Source organism: Adiantum capillus-veneris, chromosome 28, assembly GCF_014529385.1.
Source record: "Adiantum capillus-veneris isolate H3 chromosome 28, ASM1452938v2, whole genome shotgun sequence".
Classification (NCBI taxonomy): Eukaryota; Viridiplantae; Streptophyta; class Polypodiopsida; order Polypodiales; family Pteridaceae; genus Adiantum; species Adiantum capillus-veneris.
The window spans coordinates 43,066,155-43,092,780 of NC_140958.1; the positions used below are offsets into that span (position 1 = coordinate 43,066,155).

The 26,626-nt window shown below is 41.2% G+C and overlaps 1 protein-coding gene across 3 annotated transcripts in view; it reads right to left on the reverse strand.

Annotated features, from left to right (window-relative positions):
* Nucleotides 1–17,517: 17,517 nt before the first annotated feature.
* The window catches only part of LOC147420339 (uncharacterized), a 43,406-nt gene continuing 34,297 nt past the window's right edge, over nt 17,518–26,626 (reverse strand). Inside the window, exons 14-15 of one of the 3 annotated variants that reach the window (XR_015187066.1) lie at nt 18,141–18,227; nt 17,518–18,045 (exon numbers count right to left, since the gene is read on the reverse strand). The gene's annotated coding sequence lies outside the window, so the exon portion shown is untranslated. Of the gene's footprint in view, nt 18,228–26,626 lie in introns of all 3 variants that reach the window. The other 2 variants (XR_015187065.1, XM_086505202.1) reach the window with 2 other exon arrangements.

The following is a 26,626-nucleotide window of genomic DNA, read 5'->3' on the forward strand; positions in this document are numbered from 1 at the left end:
TATGTTTGCGATAACCAAATCAACTTCTTCCACAATGGGAAATTGGTTCCATCCAGCTTCTTGATATTGTAAAGAGCAGTGTCCTGTGATCCAGCCATAGCTACGCTTCACAGTAGTTTACTTTCCTGGGAAAAATTCCGCAAAGTTTTCCCTGTAAACTGACCTCTGAACCAATATCAACCTGTCAAATGAACCAAGAAAGCTTCAGATTCTGCATAAATTTTGGCAGAGTCTCCTTTGTAAAACGGCTCTGGTGTACTCAAAAACAGACCAAAAATAGCTCAAAAAAACACTGTCTCTCTGACACTGTAAGCTGCGGGTAAACCTGTCCTGCACCTGTACTGTCTCTCACTGTCCTGTAAGCATAGACTGCGACAATGCCTCAACGGCAGTAAAGCAAAGATGCAATCCCAACTGTCTAACTCACAGTCAATACATCCTAGCTGCCTATCTAAGGGTGCTCGAGGGATCGCTCCAAGACCTGTATCACCGAAAGGATCTCAACATTCGAGAATCCCCCAGCTCAATAAAACCTCACTGGACCCTCAACAAAGGCCGCAGTAAGTCTAACAGTACATAGACTTCCCACAAAGTCATACATCCACAAATTTCCCACTGTATGTTGTAACCGCTGCGGCGGTTGTTTGCTACGTGACTCACAGCCAGCAAACCCTCAGCAGACATACATCATCTCTGACAATACATCCCATGTGGAAGTACCTGCAATGTCAGGATGAAATCTGGAATATCAAGCAGCAAACACAAGCTACCTGATAAACTAGTGGATGTCGCCTATAGTCTGTGTGTAGATGCACCCGTGTCGTATGTGACACGCCTCCAAGAACTGTGAGCCGTCCTTCGATGTGTAGACAGCCACAAATCAACACTCTAGGAGTGTCGATATCCTCAGCACTTGCAGTCGTAGGCCGAAAACCCCAAATTTGCAGAGTCGAATCTGCACCCGCTGAGACCACGTAGTCGAAAATGGCCTGCGCAGACCTTTGTCGAAGCCGAACGGTGGCCGAGATGACCTCAGAATGAAATTCTGACAACACCCAGCCCTTTAGGCTTTCCCATGAGATTTGGGGCCATGTCTTCGCCTGTCGAATTTCACTCCAATCTGAATTGGTGACTCTAGCCTCCTGCAGTGCTGCCCCGAGCCTCGATCTGAGCTCTGATACCAGTTGAAGGAGTACGAGCGGAAGTACGACGCAAGAGAGAGTGCGAGAAGAAGAGCACGATGATATGGTGAACTCGCTATACTGTAATGGGTAGAGCATAGTGAGTTCTTATTAGGTTTTTACAAAAGAATATGTGTACATACCTGGCGGCCCGCCCACTTACCTGGGCGACCACATTGGGCTTTATACCCCAACAGAGAAGGTATTAGAGGATAAGCCAACGCCAAAAGATAAGGAAAAGAAAGACAATTGCACTTATAATGATCTCATTAAAGCTGATATACATTTGATGGTTCTTTTGAGGCTGTATATGGCACCTTAACTCCGCCATGGGACAAAAAGAAAGAAGAATTAGTGGAGGAGAAACCACAAGAACAAGATAAGGAAGAAGAGAAGAGAGCAGAGGGCGGAGCCATGGAAGACGGAGCAAAAGACAAGGCCACTTTTGAGCTACCAACAGACAGACAACAACAAGGCCAATTCACTCAAAGAAGGGAATTGGAAATGAAGTTACCATAGCCTGGAATACCAGGATTAGTGCCAATCGCCCCAGTGCCAAGATGGAAGCCTTTGGATAGGTCGTGGTATCCTCCTCTAGTGGGAGTTTTACTTAGCATGGGCCATCAAATTCCCCTGGCAGGACCACTACCTAGGTGAGCTACAAAAAGTGTGATAGCGAAGAATAAAGAGGATGTGAGAGCAATTCACCAAATATAGATAGAATCAGGACAAGGTCGCTCTCCATTGTTGAGGAAAATAGCATGCTCAAATCAAGGGAGAAAAATTTAATAGGAGAGCATGACAACCTCACTGAAGAGCTACATAAAGTTTTCAGAGAGAAGAGAGTGCAAAAGGGAGCATGAATCCCAAAGCAAAACCCTGAAGGAAGTTGAAGTGGAAAGAGATACACTTACCCTCTAGATGGTTGAGGTATCTAAAGAAACTGCTAATGTTCAAGATGAGAAAGAGAATACAAAAGATGAGCCGGAGGCAGGTCGTGACAAGCTAATTGAACTTAAAGGAAAATTAGAGCTCCAAGAATTGAAAATATAGAGGCTAAGAGCAACCCCAAGGGCTACAAGAGCGAGTACAGGAGCGAACAACCATACTATGCAGGCTTTAGAAGCTCAAAATCAGAATACTTCAAAAAGAATTGAAGTTGGGACAAAGGTGAAGAATTCACATTGTAGAAGGGTCCCGCTCCCTGGTAGCTGAAGAGAGGCTCAAAGAAGAACAACAAGAGCTCCAAAAAGAGAACGACCAACATAAGTGTCAGTTGGAAACATTGCAAGAGCTATTACTTGATAATGCAGAATAAACCACCAAAAGAGAGGAGCTTGTACAGAAGCAATTGATAGAAATAAGACAAGAGGTGGAGAGAGCAAGGACACAAGCCACCGATCTAGGTCCAAGTGAATCAGGAGTCAATGCCCAATAGGAACTGATGGAGATCCCATGCAGCTCTAAAGAGCCTATAATGGTGGAGATACCTCCCCATATTCAAGAAGAAGAGTAAGAGCTGACAACGGAGGAGGAAACTCGTCTCTGAAGTTTAATTGAACAAGCAACTAAAGAGTGTATCAGGGTATCCATAGACTGAAAGCAAAGGGTGCTACACTTTGCACGTGTGCTAAGGATAGATACAAATGTAATCCAAGGAGAGTGGATACAGCCATCCCTCACATACCCATTGCTCAAGTATAAAGTGCTCACCAACAGAAAAAGAATTTAAGCAAAGGAGACGACACCACTCTTTGAAGGTGATATCAAAGATCAAGCAGTCTCCAAGAAGATAGTGGACTCACAGCCAAAATGGAGAAAAGACTAGCTTACAAAGTACCTGTTTGGAATGGGATCGTGCTAGCTATGGTGGATGAAAGAGAAACATAGCGTCAATGTGTGAATGTGTGTGTAAGCAAGGTTATCACTCAAGTGAATTAGTCTCCAAGATAGAACTAGCTTGGACTCATAAACACAATCCTGAGTATTGACTTAGCTTAGCACAAGCTCACCATAGACAAGCATGTAGTGCAAAATAGAGTTGTGTTTATTCATTCATGAAATGAGATTTAAGTAGCTCTACAACCTTGCTCCACAGCATGTGGGATAATTCCACTCTTCTCTCCTTGACTCACACTTTAGGACAAAGCTCACACTTTACAATCCTCCCCTTGAGGTTTGGACTATGATAAAATACTGAAGATGCATGATCCACACAAGATGATAAGCTGGTATCAACACAGGATGGTAAAATTCACACAGGCTGACACAATCCACACAGGATGATAATATCCACACAGGAAAATAAATGTCCTCCCCTACAAGTAGAGAGGCTCCATCTTCAAAGTATGTCTTCATAAAAGACATGGTTGGTCTCTCCTTTGTCCTCTTTGTCTTCTACTATGTGAGCCGATCCTTTGTTAGGTCTCTTGACTTCGTAGCTTTTGTTGTTGCTTCTGCTACTGTTGCTTTCTCCACTGCTACTACCTCCATTTGAGTAGCATCGAGAAGATGGGTGTCCCTCCTTACCACATTTGTTGCAAGGATTGTTTGTGTAGCAGTCTTTCGCTATGTGTCCCATTCTTCCACATTCATAACACTTTCTTCCAATTGATGATGTTGATGGCGAATGTCTTCCCCTTGAGGATGTTGTGACAAAGGCCCCTCCTGATGGAGTTAATGAACCTCTTTGCTTTCTTTCTTCTGCTTGGGCTGAGTTGATGACATCTTGAAAAGGTGGAGTTGGTTCTTTTTCTTCAAGAATTGTGACTAAGTGGTCATAAGAAGGTGGAAGTGCACTTAATAGTATGGCCACTTTGTCGTCTTCTGGTACTTTGACCTAGATCTAAGTGAGTTGTGTGGCAATGCTTTTAAGCCTATTTACTAGGCTAGCAATGTCCTCCCCTTCAATCATGGTGATCTTGTAAAGTTGTCTTTTGAGACTAACTTTACTTCTTTTGGCCCTGGCTCCAAAATTGCTTTCTAAAACATGCCAAGCATCATGTGCATGCGTACATTCGTCTATGAAATGCACATAAGTGTCATGCAAGGAGGTGATGATTATTCCTAATGCTTGTTCGTCTTTGGACAAATTCTGTGCACTTGCTATGAGTGTAGATGCCCTAGTGTGCACTCCATCGGGTTCTGCTTGTTGCTCTAAGGCAGTGCTGATGACAGACCACAAACATTTTTTCATAATATATCCTCTTATTTTTTTTTGTCAGGTGTGAAACCCTTCCCCGTTGAATTTTTCTATTCCCTTGTCCCCCATTTGTGCTAATAGAGGGGTCTTAGCTTAGGAGACTCTCCTAGCCAGTGTCTACCTCTTTACACGGTGCACAAGAATTTGAAAAATTTATTTGAAGTTGTGCTCGGTTGGGTTCATTTTATTTGCAAGTTAAGAGACAGGGAGAATGAGAGGGAAAAATTCTTTAGTAAAGCTTTACTCCCTTTTGTGAAGCTCCTCGTCACCGTCGGTGAAGCCCCTCTTCACAGATAGGGGAAATGACTCTTTGCTTTTGCTTTTGATGCTCGAAAGAAACTCTCTGTGAAGCTGTTGGAGTAGATTTTTGATGTTTGAGCTCTTTTTTTGAATGCTTTGGAAGCTCGAGCCCTTGAAATTTGTTGGTTGCCTTGGAGTGTAAAGCTTGGTAATAATCTTCTTTGAATTTCTTTTGCAGTGCCGCGGTCGGTGAGAACCGCCCTTTTGGTAGCCTTGATGTTGCTGGTAGTCAGCCCGTGGGAGCAAGGGTTAAAAGAAGCTAGTGGCCTTTGAAATCCTTGTGGGAAAGCGGGCATGTTAAGGGCCGAGGGAGATGGAGGCCGTGAGATGGCCCCCTAGTGGAGCCGGAAGGAGAGTGCCGATGAGATGACGCGGTTGTGGGACTCTACCCCAGTAGACCCGCCAACCTTAAAAAAGGTACAGTTAATTGCTTATTTAAAATCCGTGATCGGACAGTGCGAATAGACGCTCACGAGCAGGTAGCACCGTGGGAACAGACTTCTGCGGACCCGCTCCGGGATTGAAGTGTAGCTCACCGCAACGCTCAAGTCCGCCTTGCCTCCTTGCTTAAAATAGATTGTCAAGTTGAACCCATGACCAGTGCCCCTGTTCCAAGGGTCAACTCTCGTAACCAAGTGGCTTTGCCACTTTGCTTGTGGTAGGGACTCAAAAAATTAAATGTATTCTCGGCATTGCAAAGAGGTGCACCCACAAAACTCAACACACACACCCTTTTTTAGTGAAAATTTGGGGATGGAGTTTAAGGTGTTTCCAAGCTCAGATTGCAAAGCTCGAAGGCTCTATGGAAGGTTAGTGAGAAGCACTTCGATAGGATGTGAGTGATGCTTGGCGAGCATGAGGTCAAGGAGATTAATTGAGGATGAACGATTGTAAAAAAATTGAAACAAAAAATCGGCACGAACGTGGTCTAAAATGCCAAACAATGAAACTACTAATGCGAATGACAACTAATCCTCCTTTGTTAGCTTAATGAACGTGGGTAGTGGCACATCCTTTTAAGGGTGCAAATCCCATCGTTTATTAGCATTAAAAGGGTGATTAGGAATCGGATTAAATAAAAATTATACAATGCAAAGCAATACTAATCTCTACTAACACACAAGTGCATAGCAAGAATGCTAGCTAGCATATCCAAGCTCTGATACCAATTGTTGGGAATGTGATCGTGCTAGCTATGGTGAATGAAAGAGAAACATAGTGTCAATGTGTGAGTGTGTATGTAAGCAAGGTTATCACTCAAGTGAATTAGGTTCCAAGATAGAATTAGCTTGGACTCATAAACACAATCTTGAGTATTACGTAGCTTAACACAAGCTCACCATAGACAAGCATGTAGTGCAAAATCGAGTTGTGTTTATTCATTCATGAAATGAGCTTTAAGTAGCTCTACAGCCTTGCTCCACAGCATGTGGGATAATTCCACTCTTCTCTCCTTGACTCACACTTTAGGAAAAAGCTCACACTTTACAGTACCCAGCATACCTAGTATGCCTAATCAATGTGCCAAAGTCTATAAGAGATGATGCCTCCTATTTCTCAGTACCAAGGATGCAGACATGGAAAGACCATGCAAGACTTTTGCAGAGGCACCCAACCTGGTTGAACTATCCTAAGATCCCACCACCCAAAGAGGGAGAGAGAATAAGTGGGACTTATATGGTGAAAACCCTAACGGGCGTGCCATAAAGATCTTCACTAACTCTCCTGATTTGATGTGTGTGATGCTCAGGAAAATTTGCAAGATATCGTTATCCTGCATCGAAGTGTTCGCGTTGCAAAAATCTACATACTCAAGTCTACTATCAACGACCGACACTCTCCTCAAGTTGGCAAATGACCTCTCAACCCAACCTTCGCCACAAATATTACACTACTTCTACCAACGGCTAATGTTTTTGCCCAATTTCCACATGCAAGCCTTTGAAAAGGCATTCTACACAGGATTTTTCACACATGATAGCAACATTTTTGGACCCACGGTGAGCATTGGCAACATCAGATACAAATCATGCCTAAAGATGATCAAGCCACCAAGATTTTATCAAGCCCACTTAACAAGTTGAAGCAAAGGATCAAACAAAAGACCACAAGACCACATGGACCAGTCATGTCAACAACGACATGGACTTGGAGGGGGGGAGTGTTGACTAGAGGAACATTTAAATGAAACACCCATTTTTGTAATATTTAATTTGATGGATATGGGAGATTATTTTTTATGAGAATGTATCTCTCAAGAGTGAGGTATAAAAGCTAAAGTTTAGACACCCTAAAGGGACTTTTAATTAATCAATCTTTTGCATCATCTATTGTGTGTCGTGTCTGTGTGATTGAGAGAGAGAGAGAGAGAGAGAGAGAGAGAGATTTTATCTCTTCTTTGCGCATGCTACGGAGCTGCCATTGTGAAGTTGACACCACCAACGGGTTAGCAACAGCGAGGGCTACACACCAACGCCAAGCTTGCAAGTTTTCGGTTCTAAGGCGAGCTCCCACGAGGTTCTGAGTGAGTTATCTTGTAAACTATGTTTTTGTTTTGAGATTTCTTCATATCATTAGGTTCAAAATGAGAAGAGCTACACATTAGAATCATGTATGTTGAGAATCCATGACCTGTATTAGACTGCATGTTTTCATACGCGTTTGCTGCACCAAGTGTTTACGGGTGGGATATACGGTCACATAGAATCATATTCACAAAACCCTATGGCTGGATCATATATGCAACTTCCTCCAAGTCTCCATTCAATAAATAATTATTTACATCTATCTTTTTCAACATCCCTCCTAAACATGTAGCCATTATAATGTACATACAAATGGTAGTCATCTTGGCTACAAGGCTGTACATCTCGTAATAATCAATCCTATATTTTTGTATATAACCCTTAGTCACAACCCTTACTTTGTACCTACTCACACTGCCATTAGAATTGTGCTTTATCTTGTAAACCCCACTTACATCCAATTTCCTTTTTTTCCTCTCATAGATTATCTCCATTTTGCATCTTCAACAACATTCTCAAAACAAGTGGGATCTACCTCCTCAGTTAGCTTTGCGATATATGCATAATGACGAGCCATATACCTATCATAAAATAATATATGCACAACATTAGAGTCTACATGCAGCCAAAATGTAATATTTTTATTCTTTTTTGAGCAATTTGGACATCTATAGCCTTAAGCCTTTGTAGTTCATTGTTTTTTGGAGTTAACTTGTAAAAACTTATGTGATTATGAGCCAGACAAAGTGGGGCTACATGCCTCCAGATTGTATCTAAGAAATCCCAGGCTGTAACAAAGTTGAAGACTCTTCTCATTCTTGACCCAGAACCTTTGCTAAGGAATAAAAGCCAATTTTTATAAAACTAAGGGAGTTCTTTTGGATAATAAGGGTTACAAATTTTTTGCAGAGCGATGTGTACTTTGCGATGTGTACTCTCTTGTTACCTTCTCAAGCTCATAACTCCCTCGTGAAGTGTCTTTGAATTGCCGTCTACTTCATCGCGTTCACAAGTGAAAACTCTTCATGACATTGTGCTTCTCTCGAGGTAAAACTGTGTTTTTGTCACAAATCACCTTCTCTGTAATCTGCTCATAACTTAGAATTGACATAACAAAACTACATTTTATGCATTGAAGGGGTGTCAAGGTATCATTGTTAAGCTCTCGAATGCATTTGTCGCTAAAATTTGCTAGGTCAAATGTGCCATGTAGATAATAAGCATGATTTTGGAAAGTGGTCAAAAGGGGGATTTGAGGGCATCGGCATGTGTCTTTAGATGTTGCCTATCCATCTTATAAGATTTGTCTTGTTTGGAGTTCCTTTTCTTGGTGAATTGACAAGATTTTCTTGCAATGTCATAGATAGCATTTGCTGCCTAACATACAGTTTAGTTCTGAGTAGATAGGGATTAAGTGTGTTTTCCAAGAGACTCACAACCTCTCGTAGCCTCCATGCACTAGTCAAGTCGACTTTGCCCCACAATATGAAATTATGTTTGTGGTTCTCACTGTCACTACAATAAGATAGCAAGGCTTTGCATTCGGAGAGCCCCACACTCTGCAATGAAAAAATCATAACCACATCATAACTAAAATCCACCTAGCATCCTTTAGTAAATAAATGAATAGGTACAAATATAGCCATAATAAAATGTGTGGCTCAACAAAAAGCCTCAAAAATAACTTCACAAATTCTATCCATCATAGTAGTGCTTAAGAACCTTTTGTACATTACCACATGCCTTCAACCACAAAGCTACATAGTTTGCTCACAGATCCTATCCATCATAGTAGTGATTAAGAACCTTTTTTACATAACCAAGTTCCTTCAACAAAGCTGCATAGTCTACTCACCATATCTCAAAATAGTATCAACCCAAAAATAGACATCTATTTTCTTATCAATTGATAAGGATGAGCACTAGATGTCCCCATCATTTTACCTTCTTATCTATAAACTTAGATTCTTGTATGAATTTATTTGTTTGTAACCCTAAGATGATACAGAAAGAGTAGTTTATCCAATCTTGTACCTACCTTGATGAGTAAAAGATCTTTATGCAGGTATATGACTAGTTTAAAGCGAGACAAGAGTAGGATCCATAGTTAATCTATTAAAAAAACAACCTAGATACTCTTTTCAACAGATACCACATCAATGCCCAATATGATAGATCAAGACTCAAAAAATTACCTATAAGCATGTTCTATTCTAAAGGTTAAAGTCAATTAAGTAAAAGTATGCACCAGAAAAAGTTATCTGTCTTCTAATACTTGAGCTTATAAAGATGACCCTAGCTATTTAACATTCAAAGTACCAAGCAAGTGAAGCCATACCAAGATCCATATCTATATGATCGTCAATATCTCATATGAGGCTCAACTCAGGTCATTTTTTAGATAGCATCAACAAAAGATTCCAAGTTCTAAAATGTATGTGGTAACTTATGCTTCAAATAACTTAAGCATCACTACAAGTCCCATTTTCCACATTTTAAACATAACCAAGAACTCTGAAGGAGATAAAGTTCCACTAGTACAACCAGAAGGTATAGTAAACGAAAGTAAGCAGCCCCAAATCCGTACATACTTGATTTTCTTCTAAGAATGAACGAGAAGACAATATCTACTGCAAAGTTCAATATCATATGGCACCCATTAGTAATAAGCTATGGATGTTTGGTAACTAAGAATCATCAAAGAGAGAAAAACCATTTTCTCAAGTTTAAATCTGATGGGATTAAAATAAATTGCTATAAAGTTAAAAAAACCAATGTGTGAAGTGGCTTTTTGGCAATTGGACATTCATAGACATGCAATGTAAAAAAACTATGTGTTGAACCAAATGTAGGTGAGAGCATGCAATATGGCGCTATTTTATGTATATCCTCTCAATTTACCATTTAGGATCTTCTAATAATGGAAGAACCCTATTTTGGAGTTAGAGAGAAAATCGCATGCAAAAATGCTAAGATTCGGGATACAGTGTTCACACTTACTGCTTAGCACTATAGAACAAGTGTATGCACACATTTTCTAGTTACAAGAGATAAGTTACGATTTTTAGTAGGCTACTCAGAGATGATGCAAAGAAGTGTATTTTTGCTAGTATGTCATTTAGAAATGATCGACTTAACTAGATTGTCAGCAAGAAGCTGGACAAGAAAAACTTCCATGCTTGGAAGTATAGAATGATCAATTTTCTTATCAATAAAGGTTATTGAGAACATGTTGATGGAGACCTTGAGAAAGCACTATTGTTACCAGAGCAAGGTGCAATTCCTATGCAGGTAAAAGACTTTAATGATTGGAACCATGGAGCTTGGAAGGTCATGTATTGGCTTTCTATCAGTGTGTGGGACACTATGATTGGGCGCATACAAGATGCTCACACCCCTAAGGAGACTTAGGATACCTTATTGTCGTTGGATGTGACCAACACAAAAGCAAGAATCTACAATTGAAGACTACTATAACCTATGTATCAATAACCATTTGTTGAAGCTATAGAACATGTGTGAGTCCCTTACATCAACCAATGCTATATTTGATTATGATTATAAGGTGAAAGTATGTATGTGTGACAGTTTAGGTCTAGAGTACAAATACTTTAAGGTTGGTATCTATTTTTCATAGAACATTACCGTATCTACAAATTTAGTGTCCTTGCTAATTGTGGAAAAAAAACTTCAGGAAGAATCCTCTATGTAGGGAAAAAACAATTTTGAATATGTCCTCTTAAACAATAGAGGAACGCGTTATGGAGGTGTTCATAGAAGAGGGAACCAACAAACGCAACAGCAAAATAATTTCTAGAGATAGAACATAGGTGACCAAGAAAATTTTCAAGGTAGGGGGAGCCCAAGAGGTCATGGAAATGCACAAGTAACAATACAGGTCAACATGGGAATGTTATATCCTAGAGTTGTGGGAGACATGGTCAGTTTGACCGTGATTTTTTAGATAGGAGATTAAAAAAAAATCATACAAACACGAGTAGGAATGTAGGTGAGCCTAAGAGGCTATTTGTGGTGCAATTGTCTACAAATGTGACAAAGTCTAGTGATAATGTCGAGTATGTGGGATTCAAATGCATCAAATCACATGACCAATCATGGTGAGTGGTTCAAGGAAATGTAGACTTTGCAGAGTCCTGGTTATGTGAAGAGTGGAAATGATAATGCACATCCCATTATGCATATAGGAATTGTGGCAAATATCTATTACAGATATAGTAAAGTAAAGTACCCGGGACGTACTACATGTACCTAATAATTTTTGTTGATGGGAAGACAATTGACCAAGTTGGTTGTGCAAGGAAATAAAGTGGACAAAATGTCTACTTTAAATATAAATATGTCTAAGGTGAATGCAATTATGTTTGCACAAGGTATAGGAGTTGTTGCAGATATCAAAATCTAGAACAAGCAAATTGGTCATGTGAATCTACAACGGTTGAAGAAAACGCAAACTAAGGAGATGGTTACAGGATTTCCTGCATTTAAAGTCGATGTAATGCAAAAAAAATTATGAAGTTTGTCAATTTGGAAATCAAGCAAAAGCTTCCTTTCCTCATGATAAGCATGTAAGCAAGAATGTGATGGAATTAGCACATACAAATATATGGGATCAAGCAAAGTCCACATCTATGGCTGGATGTAGGTAATATGTGAGCTTCATCGATGACCATACAATCAAGGTACTAGTCTATTTCATGAAGAAAAAAAAACGTTTTTTATGTGCTTGTAGAATTTCAATTATATGGTTGAAAAAAAGGCTGGAAACTATGTAAAGTGTCTAAGTTCAGATCGAGAGGGAGAATAGTTCCCAAAAGAGTTAAAACAGTTTTTTTGAAAAATCATCGAATTTAGAGGTAGTTTCATCCATATATACTCGGTAGCAAAACAATGTTGCGGAGCGAAAGAATAAGAACATATCAAAAGTTGCTAGAGCTACCATAAATGAGAAGAACATGCCTCACTTTTATTGGGTGGAGGCTATTGCTAGAGGTATTTACATTATGGACATGATCCATGTTGCTGCAATGCATGATATGACACCTAAAGAGAAGTTCAGTGGTGAAAAACCCGATGTGTCAGATTTCAAGGTGTTTGGTTGTATTTCTTATGTGCATGTGTTAGATTTTTTGAAAAGCAAGCTTAACCCAAAGGTTGCAAAATATATGCTCATATCCGGCTTGCATTTCATGCATTCATATAGTAAATGAGGCTACACTACAATGCCAATATACCACGGTATGGAAAAATCCAAAGGCTCACATGTTATACACTTTATCGCAACAATTCACTAGGACAGTGGGGAATTCCCTACTAGGACACTCCCTTTGCAAGTTGAGTCTCTCCAAACCCTAAGCAAAATCCTTCGAGCGGCCAAAATTTCAAGCAAACTTCGTTTAAAAAACTCTTATTAATATTGATGTGTCTCTATCAAGATTGACAAAAACCCATGATAAATGATATTTGATGTTTAATATTTTATAACATTTGGTATTTTAATAATGACAAAGTAAACCTACAAAAGAGAGCAAAAAAAACAAAGTATATTAAACTAAAGCTTGTTGGTTATTTTGCGAGCAAAATACATAGCTAGAGTCACAAGCACCATAGGTGAGGAAAAAGGTTTGTAAGCACTTCCACATAGACTAGTCCTGGAGCATTAGGGCCAAAGGCCTTGCTTTTTACATTAATGCAACCTTTCTCTGCACTGTCTCTATACTATTCCATTTAAGTAAGGAGAACCCTTAGTGAAAAGACTCTCTCTCTCTCTCTCTCTCTCTCTCTCTCTCTCTCTCTCTCTCTCTCTCTCTCTCTCTCTCTCTCCGGTTTTTAGGTTCTTATATCCGGCGGGGTGCATTGCTTGTAGCGATATATATTTGCTAGGTGGGTTCGATAGATTTTGCTCCATGGAGTGGGAGGTCAATGGTTCAAGGGGCAAACGCATCTCGACGGAACCCTAATATTATATTCGCATGTGTTCAATCAACGACAGATTGAACGTCAGCTGTTGATCCCTTCACGTGACCCCGTGCCACTCATGGTCGAGAATAGCCTCCTAAGCTTAGCATTTTGAAATGCGTACAGCGAAAGGTTGGACAGGTCTCTAAAGGCCATAGTTCTCGTGTAGCCTAGACGATATAATTCGGCTTGGATAGTGCATTGTTTGGCACTCAGCTAGTAGCCTTGGTACTTAGGACGTTGCTTAGGATGGCAGCTAGGACATTACGCTTGCAAATCAGGAAGAAAAAAGCTAGATATTGATCATCTAAGTGGCTTTCTCATTGAAATGGAAACCATCTCAGTCTCGAAAAGCAAGGTTTAGGTCTCGCTAAAGGACAAAGGCAAGCTAAATGAGGACAAAAAAGGTAGAGAGCATTCAAATTACTACTAATGTGCATGTAGTTTAGCTATTATTACTCTAGGCCTTCATAAAGCAAATCATAGATCTTTAACTCATTGCTCTCTGTCACAAAGTGAATACGTGGCAGGCCCAATTGAGAAAAGGACAAAGAGGACAAGGGAACTTAACCCACAAAAAGTGTGGTCGAGGGATCTAAAACAAAGAGAGAGGATTAGAGATTTTAATCCTAACCTCTACCAACTTATGGAGCACCGATCGACGCACCTCAGTATCAAAGGCTTGATCACTTGAGCTCATTTTCGTAAAACGTGCTCATTGCTGATGTGGCATGATTGTACAAAATTTTGTGATTTATATTGACTACTGAGGTGGCAATGATGTATGGTAGTTTTTGCATGAGTTTTTGGTGCCATAAGATTTTGGGTGCAATAGCTTTAAGAATTAGAGGTTTTGGGGCTCTGCTTTTGGGCATCCCTTGTGTTGTTTATAAGGACCCTTGGGGCCACTTTCCTGAGAGCATCTAGATGCAAAGTCATGGAGAATGTTTGTCCCTTGGGAGTTGTACTTTGCAAAGAGCAATAACAAAGAAATACCGAAACGGGCACTAGTCTTTGGGGCCAGTACGTCTTGGCTTGCCGTGTCAACACTCTCTCTCTCTCTCTCTCTCTCTCTCTATATATATATATATATATATATATATATATATATATATATATATATTCAAGTTCATTTTAGTTATTTGCAGTTTCTGTTCGCAAGTTGCTATTGATTTCTCACTTGGGGTGTCCAAGCTTGTAACAATCTCTCCCATCCAAAAGTTGAGAAAACCCATGTAAACGATCGCCTTTCCTTTGAAGTGTGTTCACGCTCATCTTCTACATTCTTTTGTAAATGATGTTCTTCTTGCCAAGTATCCACTATAGAAGTGGTTGGTCTACATGTTGGTCGTTGAGTCAATTGATGTGTAGAAATATTATGAATGTCAAGAATACCTTCCTCTTCGCAATGTCCTTACTCTACAAATGTGTATACTCATAATGCCGTAGGCTACATAATCCTAACACATTCAAGAATGATAGTCATTAGGATTGCTTTCATGAGGCTCTCCTCAATGGTTACATCTTCATTCAAGATTTTCTCTATCTTTCACCTCCACAAGTTGGGTTCTTTGAGTTAAAAAAACTACCATCTATCAATCCGCAACAAGCCATCAAGTCCTTACATTCTCTAGCTTTTTGGTCTACATTAGAAGAGGCCCACACGAAAGAAGGGTAATTGGATTAAGTTACCCCCTCTGCCCTCCACTAATTGCAGCTCGAAAGGGTAGAGTTAGTTTTCAAGCTGCTTACACCCACCTCCCCCCTATCATTTACTATGCGAGTGTGCCGATGTCTTTTCGTAGTGTTACATCTCCCTTTCTATTGGATAACAAGTCTTGAGTTCAACTCTCCTCGTCGGATAGATCTTTAAGGTCTCTTGGGATAGTTTCCTACGACGTTAAAATACTCTTCTTCTTATAATAACAACACTGCCCTCTTCCGTTTGGGGGGCACCTTACTTTCCTGTTGTGGCACACATATAACGTCTCACCACCCCGTCTCCTCTTTAACTAGCCACCAGTACGCGCCATTAATACAACAAACAATCTTTTTACTTCTCCCCCATGTCACGTATCCCACTCTCAAAGCACACAACCTCACCCAATATATCAAAACCATTCGAGCCCACCTTGCTTTTCCTTTCCTTTCTCACATTGCCGACTTCACAACAGCATTGTCACTTCATAAGACTATGTTTTACAAAAATTAAAAGACGCTCAAGAAGAAAAATTGAATGCTTGATACATATAAAGAAAAGCGGAAGCGGCATTAGTATAAACACATGTTCTCAGTGTGGGTCTTTCTCAAGCTAGACCTTGGCACTTAAAATACCAACACACTCTAATCCTTGTGTCTCATCCAAACCCACTCTCATGCTACTCTCTAGGCACTATGACTCTTGTGTCAGAATAGAACCTCCCAATCTCTAAACTAATGCTATTTATGCCATTAGGCTCACGAATTTATCAAAGTAGACTCTATTACCAAAGGAACCTCAAGATTTTTACTTACAATCTCTAGCTGATTACTTACGGAAGCAAGGCCCATTCATCCACTACCCTCCTTGATTTAATTGGCATCTAAAACAATAATTCTGTGTTGGGTTTAGGATTGCCTATGTAGTATTAGCCAATTCTCCTACAATAATTGGTTTCATAATCTCATGATTAAGCGAAATATTACTCAAGCCACTTAATTATAGTTGAGCAAAAACTAATTATGTAGGTAGGTATCATTAGGTCTCCTCAATTGACCAAAACCATGCTATATTTTTACTTATGATAGGTCGCAGTAGAACCCCTTGATGAATATGTACTAGCCCTTATTTCATAAAGTTTCCCTTAATAAATGCTCATTCATTGGCATAAGTTGAGAAACCATTTCCAAGGACTCCCGAAAGAGCCCAAGATTGGTAAGTACGTATGACATTGAGACCTCCTATTGTTACCATCAACCTAATGAGAATGCACAAATTGAAGTTTTTTATGTTCTTCGGCATTCAAAAGGAAAAGATAGGGTTCTGCTATTGACTGTGGGGAGACTCGAGGAATTGTGGGCTCAAAACTAGCAACTATTTACTTTGGAAGTAAAGGTGAAAGTTGACTTTCGAGCCAAAGAGAGCATTAAACCAAGATCATTGCATCTGTGGGATCCACAAACTATGAGTCTCGTGCAATGGCAGAGATAGTATCACATCACAACCAAGGTTTACCCTTCTCTTGTCATCTAAAAGTCATTCTTGCATGATAAAGGCAGCAGAGGCTTCCTCATATCTAAAATGAATTTCCAAATGATTACACAAATTAAGACCAAAACTCCCAACAACAAGGCCCTGATTAGATGTGGGGTGAAAAGAGGCGCATGGGTCATGAAGAACAAAAGGCTATAAGCAGCAATGGAGAAATCAAGATTGCAAACAAGAGGACAACGTTGTCATCATACTAGCAAAGCAGAGCCAAGGAAAGGCAAAGCAAGTAGAAGAAACTAATTTTAAACCATATAAGAGACATGATTTACCTCCGAATTCTTTTTAGCAATGATATTATGAGAACCTTCTGTGGGTTTAGACCATACCTCGAGTGCCTTGTTTTGGAAAAGGCTTTATTGCTTAAGTTGACTATACCCCATGTGGGGAGTATCCTAGATGCATTGTCATAGTGTCTCGTAGAAAATTATGAAAAACTCTATCAAAGACTGTGGCATATACGCTAGTCAATCACCACGTGGAATACCTCTTCGAAGGCACAAGCCTTGTGATAACCATGTGTATACGCGTGTGATCTATCCCTTTTGTCATGTGAAAGGGCAACGGTCAAAGACCACTTCATGACATTACTTCTCTTAGAGATGGAAGAAATCTTTCTTGGATACATATATGCAAGAAGATGTAGTCACTCATTAAGCATGGTGAATCGAGTTAGTTTGTATCTACATTCTCTCTCTAGCATCTGATTTACTACACCCATGCATGCACGCACAAACCATGAACGTTACATTAGTGCACCCACCTCAATCCAACAATTTCACCTTCTCCACCATGCTCAACACATCTCCTTGCCCAAGTCAAATAATAATCAGCTAGGTGGCACAGGTAGCTTGTTCCATACTTATTAAAAAACTTGATTTTGCCAAGTAGCACTAAACAAACATGATAAGAATTGCTCCATTGGTTCCAATTTTTCACAAGAACCAATGAAAACAAAAGAGTGCCTAAGTTCTTACAGAGCATCAAAACTTGAATGGTGTGTATGTATATGTGTGTGTAGATCCATAAGCTATACAATCTACTCCTTTTAGTCAGCGTACTTATCATAACCTACGAAGAGCCAAATTAGAAAAAAACTGTCCATATTTTGAATGATTTCTTCTTCTAAAATTTCAGCAAATCGGCTATACTGCACTATGAAGATGAATGCAATCGACTTGCTTTACTATTAGTGAGATGACTATCATGCCTTACAATAAGAACTCAAACATCAGTCTACTTCAAATACATAAAGATACAGCTTTTGCCAAAATTGCACCTGTTTCCCAGGACACTCAAACCATGGTAGAGAGATGATCATAATCACAGTCAGCCGGCTTCTTGTGATTCAGTCGGCAGTAATCTCTCATTCCCGAGGAAACATTGGTCAGTAGCGTAACTTCAAAATGCTGTGAGGCCAGATGCATAAAGCCAAGCAGGTCTGGGCCAATCAGTTTTCTCTTTCACAGGTTGCATATGCGTTCCAAACGTCGTTGAACCCATTTGGAGCTGCATGTAATGCAGAGGGGGAAACATTGCTTGATACATGGTATGTCTCATTCATCAGACCCTATGGCTCTCTGAATCTGTTTAGATGTTGACACACCATGTAACCTGAGATTTTCCATTTCTCAGTAAAGGTGAGCCATCCAAACAAACAGTTGCTCACTTCATCATAAAAATCTTCAAACAAACTGTTACCCCAGGACCGTTAATCAAGCAGTGTTTGATGAGGCCTCCCACTAAAAGTCCCTTACAGAAAAACCAAGTAACTCCTCGCCAACCAACCAGAGGACCTAAAACACAACCATAGAACATTTTAAACACAACCCAACAGACAACTTTCAAACAATTTCCTTGCCAGCAGCACAATTCCAGCAAGCACCTCCAACCAAAAAAAAAAGGCTTTGTTCAAATTTCATGATCTAGGAAAAGCAGAAAAAGAAAATAACTTTCACAAGGCATGTTGATATATGTCAAACAACGCACCATTGTTACTTAGCCTATTATCTGAGAGGAGGTGTGCAGCCCTCTTCGATCTGATGACCTTGATTGCGTGCCAGCAAGCAAGTGAGCTCGATGAGAAAGATCCGTCTGTCTTACAATTTGCAACATTGCTAGGCAGGACAACCACTGCCACTTAATAACAACGCTTAAAAAAGACTTCACGCGGTGTCCAACGGAAGCCTTGGGATGGTGGCACACATTTGCCCATTGCCTAGTAGAGAAGCATGGGAGATGCAAGAGAGAGTGGCCTGAGAAAGCACTTTTGGGGTTTATACAATTCTGGCCACCTCTCTCTATGCATCCACACAGATTATACCAAGCTGTTTCCGAAATCTACATAAGTTGCCTTAGAAGTCTGTCACCATCTCTGCAGAAGCTCAAGAACAAATGTAACTATGCTCTGTCCCCTTGGAGTCATAGAAGAGCAACATTTGCATCTTCCTAAAAACTGCAACAGTCCTGAACGATATATGAAATGCATGAGGCTAGTTATACTATATGATACAATGATTAATATGCGACTCAGTAAAGAATCCTGAATGATATATGAGATGCATGAGACTAGTTATACTATTTGGTACAATGATTGGAATGCCACTCAGCAAAGATGGTAAGCAGCAGTATGGATCAACGTATGTACAAGTATGGAATGGAACCTCGAGAGCACAGGTAGCATAATACCATCAAAAATTGCCATGGCAAAGGGTTGCGGGCTCAATTGCAGTATCAAATGTGGGCATGGAAATGTGTAACGGACTGCAATAGATGACAGCCCGTAGCTACTGTGGCCACGGCTCAGGTTCACAGCAGCGCATAACACAAGGATATCACGAAAAATGCAGTAAAGTAGCCCGTACGGCAAGGATATCACAAAAAAGGGATCCTTGGGCAGCGCTAACACGAAGCTTGCACGCAGGTGAACCAAGGACAGACCCCCCGTCTCCTCTCTCTTTCTTTGTGCCAGAAACATGGGGCTTTGACCACCCTGAAAGATATACAATAAGATCATGGGGACAAATCCCAAAACAAACCACAGGACACATCTATGGATAAAGATTCCCTAATCAGGTAGTGATATATAGCTACCTGGATTGTGATAAGCCCACACAAATCTGCCCAAAGCTATGCCAAGCTCATGCGATATGGCCGATTTCTCTTCTACCGGGAAATCCGATCCCTTATCTCGCGACATTTATGAATTCCAAAAAGAATCTTTTGCAACCGCTGAGGCGGGAGGAGACCACGCAGAAGATATAAACAAATTAACAGAAGAAGAGTACGGGCCACCTCGGCCTACTCAGTATGAACTTCAAGAGATGTAGTATCGACAGCCGGTTGACAAGTTCACAAAGCAGATGATTCAATTTGTGAAAGACCCTCAGTTTGCAAAATTTTTGTCTCAGCAATCCAGCGCTGAAGTGCACACTCAGTGGCAAAAAGCCGCCGAACCACCAATCAAACCGGCAATCAAGAAACCTCCTTCTCCGAGGATGTTTACAGAACAAGAACTTCAATAGGTGGTTCAGACTCAGATCAGTCAGCTTTCGGACACGAAGAATCAATCCAAAAAGTAATTGAAAAAGCGAAAGAAGTGGATTGACTACCCTGGTTATTTGGGCCGTCAATCTTCTTTTGCATCTACAAGAAAGCAAAAGAAGCCTGCACGCTTTGAAGGACTACCCAGTTATTCTTCTTCCTCTTCTTCTGATAGTTCTTCTAGCTCTTCCCACTCGAGCGAGGAGGACAGAAGTAAAAAGCGAAGCAAAAAGCAAAGCTTCGGAAAGAGCAAGAAAAAGGCAAAGAAACTAAGATTCTACCCAATTTCTGATAGCTCTACAGAGGAGTCATCTTCTGACAGTTCGGACTCCGATGACCATATGTTTTATGCAAAGAAGCACTTCTACAGAGCCAACCCATATGACTTCCTTGAAGAGAAAACAAAAGAATTAAAGAAGGTGGACAGTCGATAAAATTTGAATCCCTTTCTCGATTCCGAGATGCTCCGAGGGCTTTGGCCTTCATCCGGTAGTTTGACATAGCCTTCTCTGCACTACTCAGAGCACTCCAAGATTAGGAGGGCTGCATCTTTTCTCAAAGGAAATGCTCGAACATGGTGGTCCACTCTTCTTCTGAGGAATAAAGCTCCAGTCAAGAAGTTGAAATTCAAAAGGCTCTTTATTTCTTCTTGGTTGACCTGGGAGTACGAACGGATGTAAGAACCGCTTGGAACCATCTTCGGATGACAAAGGTAAACGCTTATTGTAAGAGGTTTTGGGACTCATTTCTACCAACCTCTTCATTTAAGGTCATCGGAACAGATTGAGCAATTTTGTTCCGCACTCCTTACAAAGATCCAAGATTACTGCCTTGAACAAGAGTCGAATTCTATCCAAGAATTAATGGGTCATGTGAAACGAAATTTGGTTGACCCCACTGAGGAGATCTTGACTCAGAGAGCCAGACAGACCTCCAATAATGAAAATAGAAAGAAAAAGAGTTCCCAAGAAAAGAAGGATACACGACCCCGACTGACTCTTCGAGAAAGGGCTAACTATCTCAAAGAGAGGAAATGTTTGGTTGCGGGGAACAAGGGCACATCTCCACTAAGTGCCCCATAAAGGCACAGCAAGGATAGGTTGAAGACAGGTCAGAGAGTTCTAGAGCAGCAAAGGACCGTGGTAGAAAAGGCAAGATGAAAGCAGGTTCGGTACCAGATTGCATGGATACTGACCCAAGTCTCATATATGAAAGTACAGAACTTTGCCAAGCTTGAGACAAAGTGAAAGATCAAGAAGCCCTTATTTTCTTCCATGGAGAAGCCAAGGCCAACTTCATTTCACCTAAATTGGCGGCGCGGCTCGAGGTTACACCCGACAGGATGGAACCACCAACAAAGGCAGTTCTAGCGGCGCCCGGACGAGACATAACCATTACGCATGTCATCGGCAAACTTCATTTGCATTGTCGAGCATATTGAGAGCACGAGGACTTTTAGATCATGCCTTTGGAAGGGCGTGACGTCCTCTTAGGAGTCCCTTAGTACCATAAGAACAACGCCGTGGTCAACTATCGGGCTAAGAAAGCAACTTTGACTAATGAAAAGGGCCGAAAAATTGTACTCGATGTAAAACTAAACGGCGAGTCCATCCCTATTGTATCGGCTTCGATCATTTCCAAATTAATGAAATCTAGTCTCTTTGTTTGCTCGATCTATTTGAAAGAGTTGAATGATGAACACAAAACGAACATGTCTTAACTTGACAAAGAACGCCAAGATTTTCTCCACACGCATGCTGATTGTTTCTCTGAGGGCCTGCCGGCCGAGTTGCCCCCATCTCGTCTTGAGGTTCACACTATTGATCTGATTCTTGAAAGCACACCACCGAACCTGCCACTTTATTGTGTTAGCTGAGCCCAAAATGAAGAGATCATGAACCAAGCGAAAGACCATCTTGAAAAGGGTCTTATTCAGCCGAGTAATTCACGATACTGCTCAAAAAGCGGATATCGTCAGATCAAAATCGCTCGGGGAGATGTCTACATGACAGCCTTTCGAACAAGTTTCGGTTTGTATGAATTTTTTGTGATGCCTTTTGACCTTACCAATGCTCCAACGACTTTCAACCGAATGATGGATAGGATTTTTCGAGCGTATCAATTTTTTCTCGTCTTTCTTTGGTGACATTATAGTCTTCTCCAAGGATGAAGCAAAAAGGTCTTTCAAGCATTGCGTAATCTCAAATTAGTTATCAATGCCAAAAAGAGTAAATTTTCTTGCCAGAGATACACTTTTGGGACACATCGTCTCAATAGCAGGAAAACAGATAGTCCCGGCCAAGATTGAGACTATACGTGACTAGCCAGATTTGAAGAATGTTCATGAAGTTAGAAGCTTCTTGGGCTTGTGTTCTTACTACCGTCGGTTCATTCGAAAGTTTACAGAGGTAGCTTCCCCTTTGCACATATTGACTCAGAAAGGAGTCCCTTTCTCGTCGGGACCGACAGTGGTGACTGCCTTTTAGACACCAAAAAAAAACTGACTACTAGACGAGTGTTGACTTTGCCGGACTTAATTCATTTGAAGTATATTGTGATGCTTATGGTCGTAGTCTTGGAGCGGTCTTAATGCAAGAAAGCCATGTGATTGCCAATGAAAGCCGATTGTTTTCAAGGCCAAAATTGACAGCACATATTTATGAGAGAGAGCTTTTGGCAATGATCCATGCTCTTACTCAGTGGCGACATTTTACCTACTCGGCAGCGTTGACACGTACGATCACATACGATGGTTAAACGTACCAAGACATGTGGCACTAAAAAAAAAAATAGACGTACGTTGACGTAACGTACGATGCAAAAAAAAAACATATATCTTTAGAGCCTACAATCTATTATGAGTCGTGAAATAGACCTTAGTACTTAGTATTAAATACTTACAACTTATAAGTAAAGTCTTACAAGTTAGAGCATGAAAGATTTGGCCATGGACATTGAAAACGGCAATGTTCGAAAAAAGAAGATCATGATTACATTTGATTTTATTACATAAGTAGAGAGTCGAAGCTCCAGAGATACAAGTGACAGAAAGTAGTACAAAAAAGTAGTAACACAAGTTGAAACAATTCATACTCTCACTTTCCATGATAATCTTGAATAGTCACTGAAAGAGCATCAATGAGCGGTACCACTTTCTGAGTTTTCCCCGTGGCTAGCTCAGCTTCAATTTCTCCCCCCTCTGCATCATAATCAAAGTGCATCTTCTTTAAGAATTCTGGATGGATGAAGTTCTCTATAGCTCCGCGGTCAAAGAAAATAAGGGCTTTGAAGCCATTAACTTTGCCATATGCTCGACACAATTCATTTGTACTTTCAAGACGTATGCCATAGATGTCAAGTACTGATCCAATGGCCGGTTTAGCTCGTTTAGCTGGAGATGGTCCTGGGTTTATGTCGACCGTCGACGCCAGAGTCCGCTCCGCGGGTTTGTCAGTGCATTGGGGACAACCAAAATAGCTATGTCCTATTTGAAAGCATCCAAAACAACGACCTTCTTGTAGTAAGGTGTCTCGTTGTTGAGGTGTCAAATGAGGCCTTTATGGTTGACTTTCACGAGACTCGAGAATTTGGTCTTTGTTGGCGAGAGTTGTGGTTAGTGGCCGGAGATTCTTTTGTGGTAAACTCTAGCTTTCCCTTCATCAGTTTGTAGCCGACTGCGGCATGATCCATAAGTTCTTGCATTGTGGAGACTTGCTTGGATAGACAATATTCCTGCAATGGTGATGGTTGTCCAATGGTGTATCGCTCGCTTTCGGCCTCCAAGGGAACAAATCTAAAGAAGGACACCGGAAGGTACACGTCGAGAAACCTTTGGTTATATTCGTCCATGGTTTCGATGGCAAGCATTTTACAGTTGCCCCACTCTGCCAAAATCCGGACTTCAACATAGCAGTCGGGTAACTACGTGCAAAAACTGTCTTGAAATCTTGCCACGTCCTTGGAGCATGCGGTTGTGTCGCGATTAAACTCCACCATTTCATAGCATTATCTTTAAGAAATCCCACTGCTCGAGAAATCTTAGATTCTTTTGTATAGTTCCCTAAAGCATAGATATTGTCGAATTGTTGTAGGAATTGCAATGCTTTCTTGCGATCTTGCACCCCGGAAAAAGTGAAAAATTTGATTGTCATGCCGCCACCTTTGAACTCTTTGGGTTGGTCAGGCGCATATCCCGGGTATGGATAATAAGGGTATCCATATGGGCTCTGAAACCGGCCCGTAGGGCGGTAGGCGTTGGCTTTCACCCGAAATTCTTTACTTTAAACACACACACAGAGCACTTTGCAAAGAGAACCTGCGACGGGAGTTAACACTTGAATAAACACACGGCTCGGAAGCTAGAATGCTCCGAGCAGACACCGACAACCTGTAGGCCCCAAAATTGGCGCCCCTTTCGGTATTTCTTTATTCTTTAGGAGGGTAAATTACAAGGTAAGGTCCTCGGAATCCTTCACGTGTATCCCCCTAGATACCATTTGATTTGGCCAAATTTCGGCAACATAACAGCCCCAAAACTTGCGCGAAACCAATTCCCCTGCTGGAACTCGCTTGCACTGGCGTATACCCTCTGATTCCTGTCCAAAAACAGTAAATTCAGCACGCTGTATTTACTGGTTCTTGCCCTGTTTTCAGCCCCAAACAGTCCCCTAACTGTCCTCTGCCAGTGGGGCACGATTCCCAATGGTCCTGGCGTCCGTATGGCTGAAGAACAGTGAATTTACAGTGCATACACAGCGCTGATTTTGCACCTGTACGGTGAGGTTATGACCCTCACCAGTGCCTGCTTTGGAGCAGCAGTTAGCTACCCCCGTTCCTGCTCAAGGAGGCTCTTGCCTCAACATAAAAGCATGAACACACACAACTGTACATCAATCAAATGAGGAGCCCTCTTGTGGGGCATCACATAACTGCACGTAGGGGAGAGAGAGAGCAGTGTGTAGTGTGCAGGCCATCACTCCTAGCACCACACTGTACATGAGAGGGAAAGGAAGCACTCCATAGCTCTTAACCTGTGACAAAAGCCGAAATGAGGCCTCTCCCAACATAAAAATCAGCGCCCATTTTTCTGCAAGAGGAAAGTTCACGAAAATGTGACACTTGGCGCATTTTCAAGCATTTTCCCGTTTCGGGTTCGCCGCTTAAAAATATCCCAACCGACACGTCAGTTGACTTCACGGCAGAGTTATAAAATGTTCCCCTAGTCATACCGGAGGTAATGACGCGAACACATTTCACGGCCCAAAATAGCAATTCCCTAAATTTTAGGAGATGCTTCCGTTGGGCTCCCATTGGTCTTCTGACCATCTATCCTCATTGGGACCGCATCCAAAAGTGCAATGTGGCCCAACTGTCGGATACTTTTTGTTGGTAGTCCCACCTTGACTTTACTCCTTAATTGAGTTCCCTTCCTAGTATCCACCAACTTGCTAAGTGCGACGGGGGGACCTATATGATCTTGCTCTGAGCCTAGACATCCTCTTACCATACGAATTCCAGTGCCGACCACTTCCCGTCTGCGGGTGAATCTACCGTTCACATTGGCCATACAATGTCCGACCGTTTGCTACTTCAAAAAGAGGGTCTCAAAACAAATAAAATAAACCCCATTGGAAAGAAACCAACAACCAAGGTTAGCAGTTGCCACATCTCTGTGACATGGTTAATAACTGCCACGTCCTCGTGACATACCCCCCTCTTGAAATCCAAACGTTCTCGATTGCAAACCATAAATACACGCCATTGATGATCTTGTGCTATTAACACTCTTTTATCATCGCATGTATCCGCAAGAAAGGTCGTAACATACATAGATACAAATGACTTAATGAGGCCTTCATACTTTTGTCATTTCCATCTATGGCACTGAACTCATATGTACATTTGATGTACTAGCTCTATCATTACCCCTCCTTTGCACACGTTGGGTTGGGGCATAAGTAGGCTGTAACCCAAAGGCTTCAAGGTAAAGCTGCAATACATTTGGTGACTCTGACAGTTCATGCTCCTCCATCCATTTTGCATCCATAGGCGGATAGTTCTTGAACTTCACCAAATAGCGTCTTGCAACTTGTCCTTTAACTTTTCAATCCTTATGTGCCAAAACTTGCTCAGGTACCAGGATCTCATCAAGTTCCTCGACTTCTGGCTGATCCTCAACTGGCATATCTTCTGGCACATCACCCACAAAGGGTCTTAGAAGACTCACGTGAAACGCATTATGAATCTTCCACGCATTAGGCAATTTCAGCCTGTAAGCGACGTCGCTGATCTTGTTAAGCACTTGAAAAGGCCCATAGTAACGCATGCTGAGCTTAGGAAACAGCCGTTCCTTGCCCTTCATCTTCTTTAACCTTGCCTTTTCGAACCTTAAGAGAACCCAATCACCAGGTGATAGTAGCAATTCACGACGGTGACGATCAGCAGCCTTTTTCTGTTTTGCCTGAGTCTTCTCCAAGGCAACTTTAATTTTCTTATACATCTCATCCATGTTCTCAACATATCGATCTGCCCCAAAGATCTTGTCCTTCATATACAAAATGGGAGGAACCTTTTTGCCGCCTTCAACAATTTCAAAAGGTGCTTTGCCAGTAGATGAATACACCGTATTATTGTACGCATACTCAAGCATAGG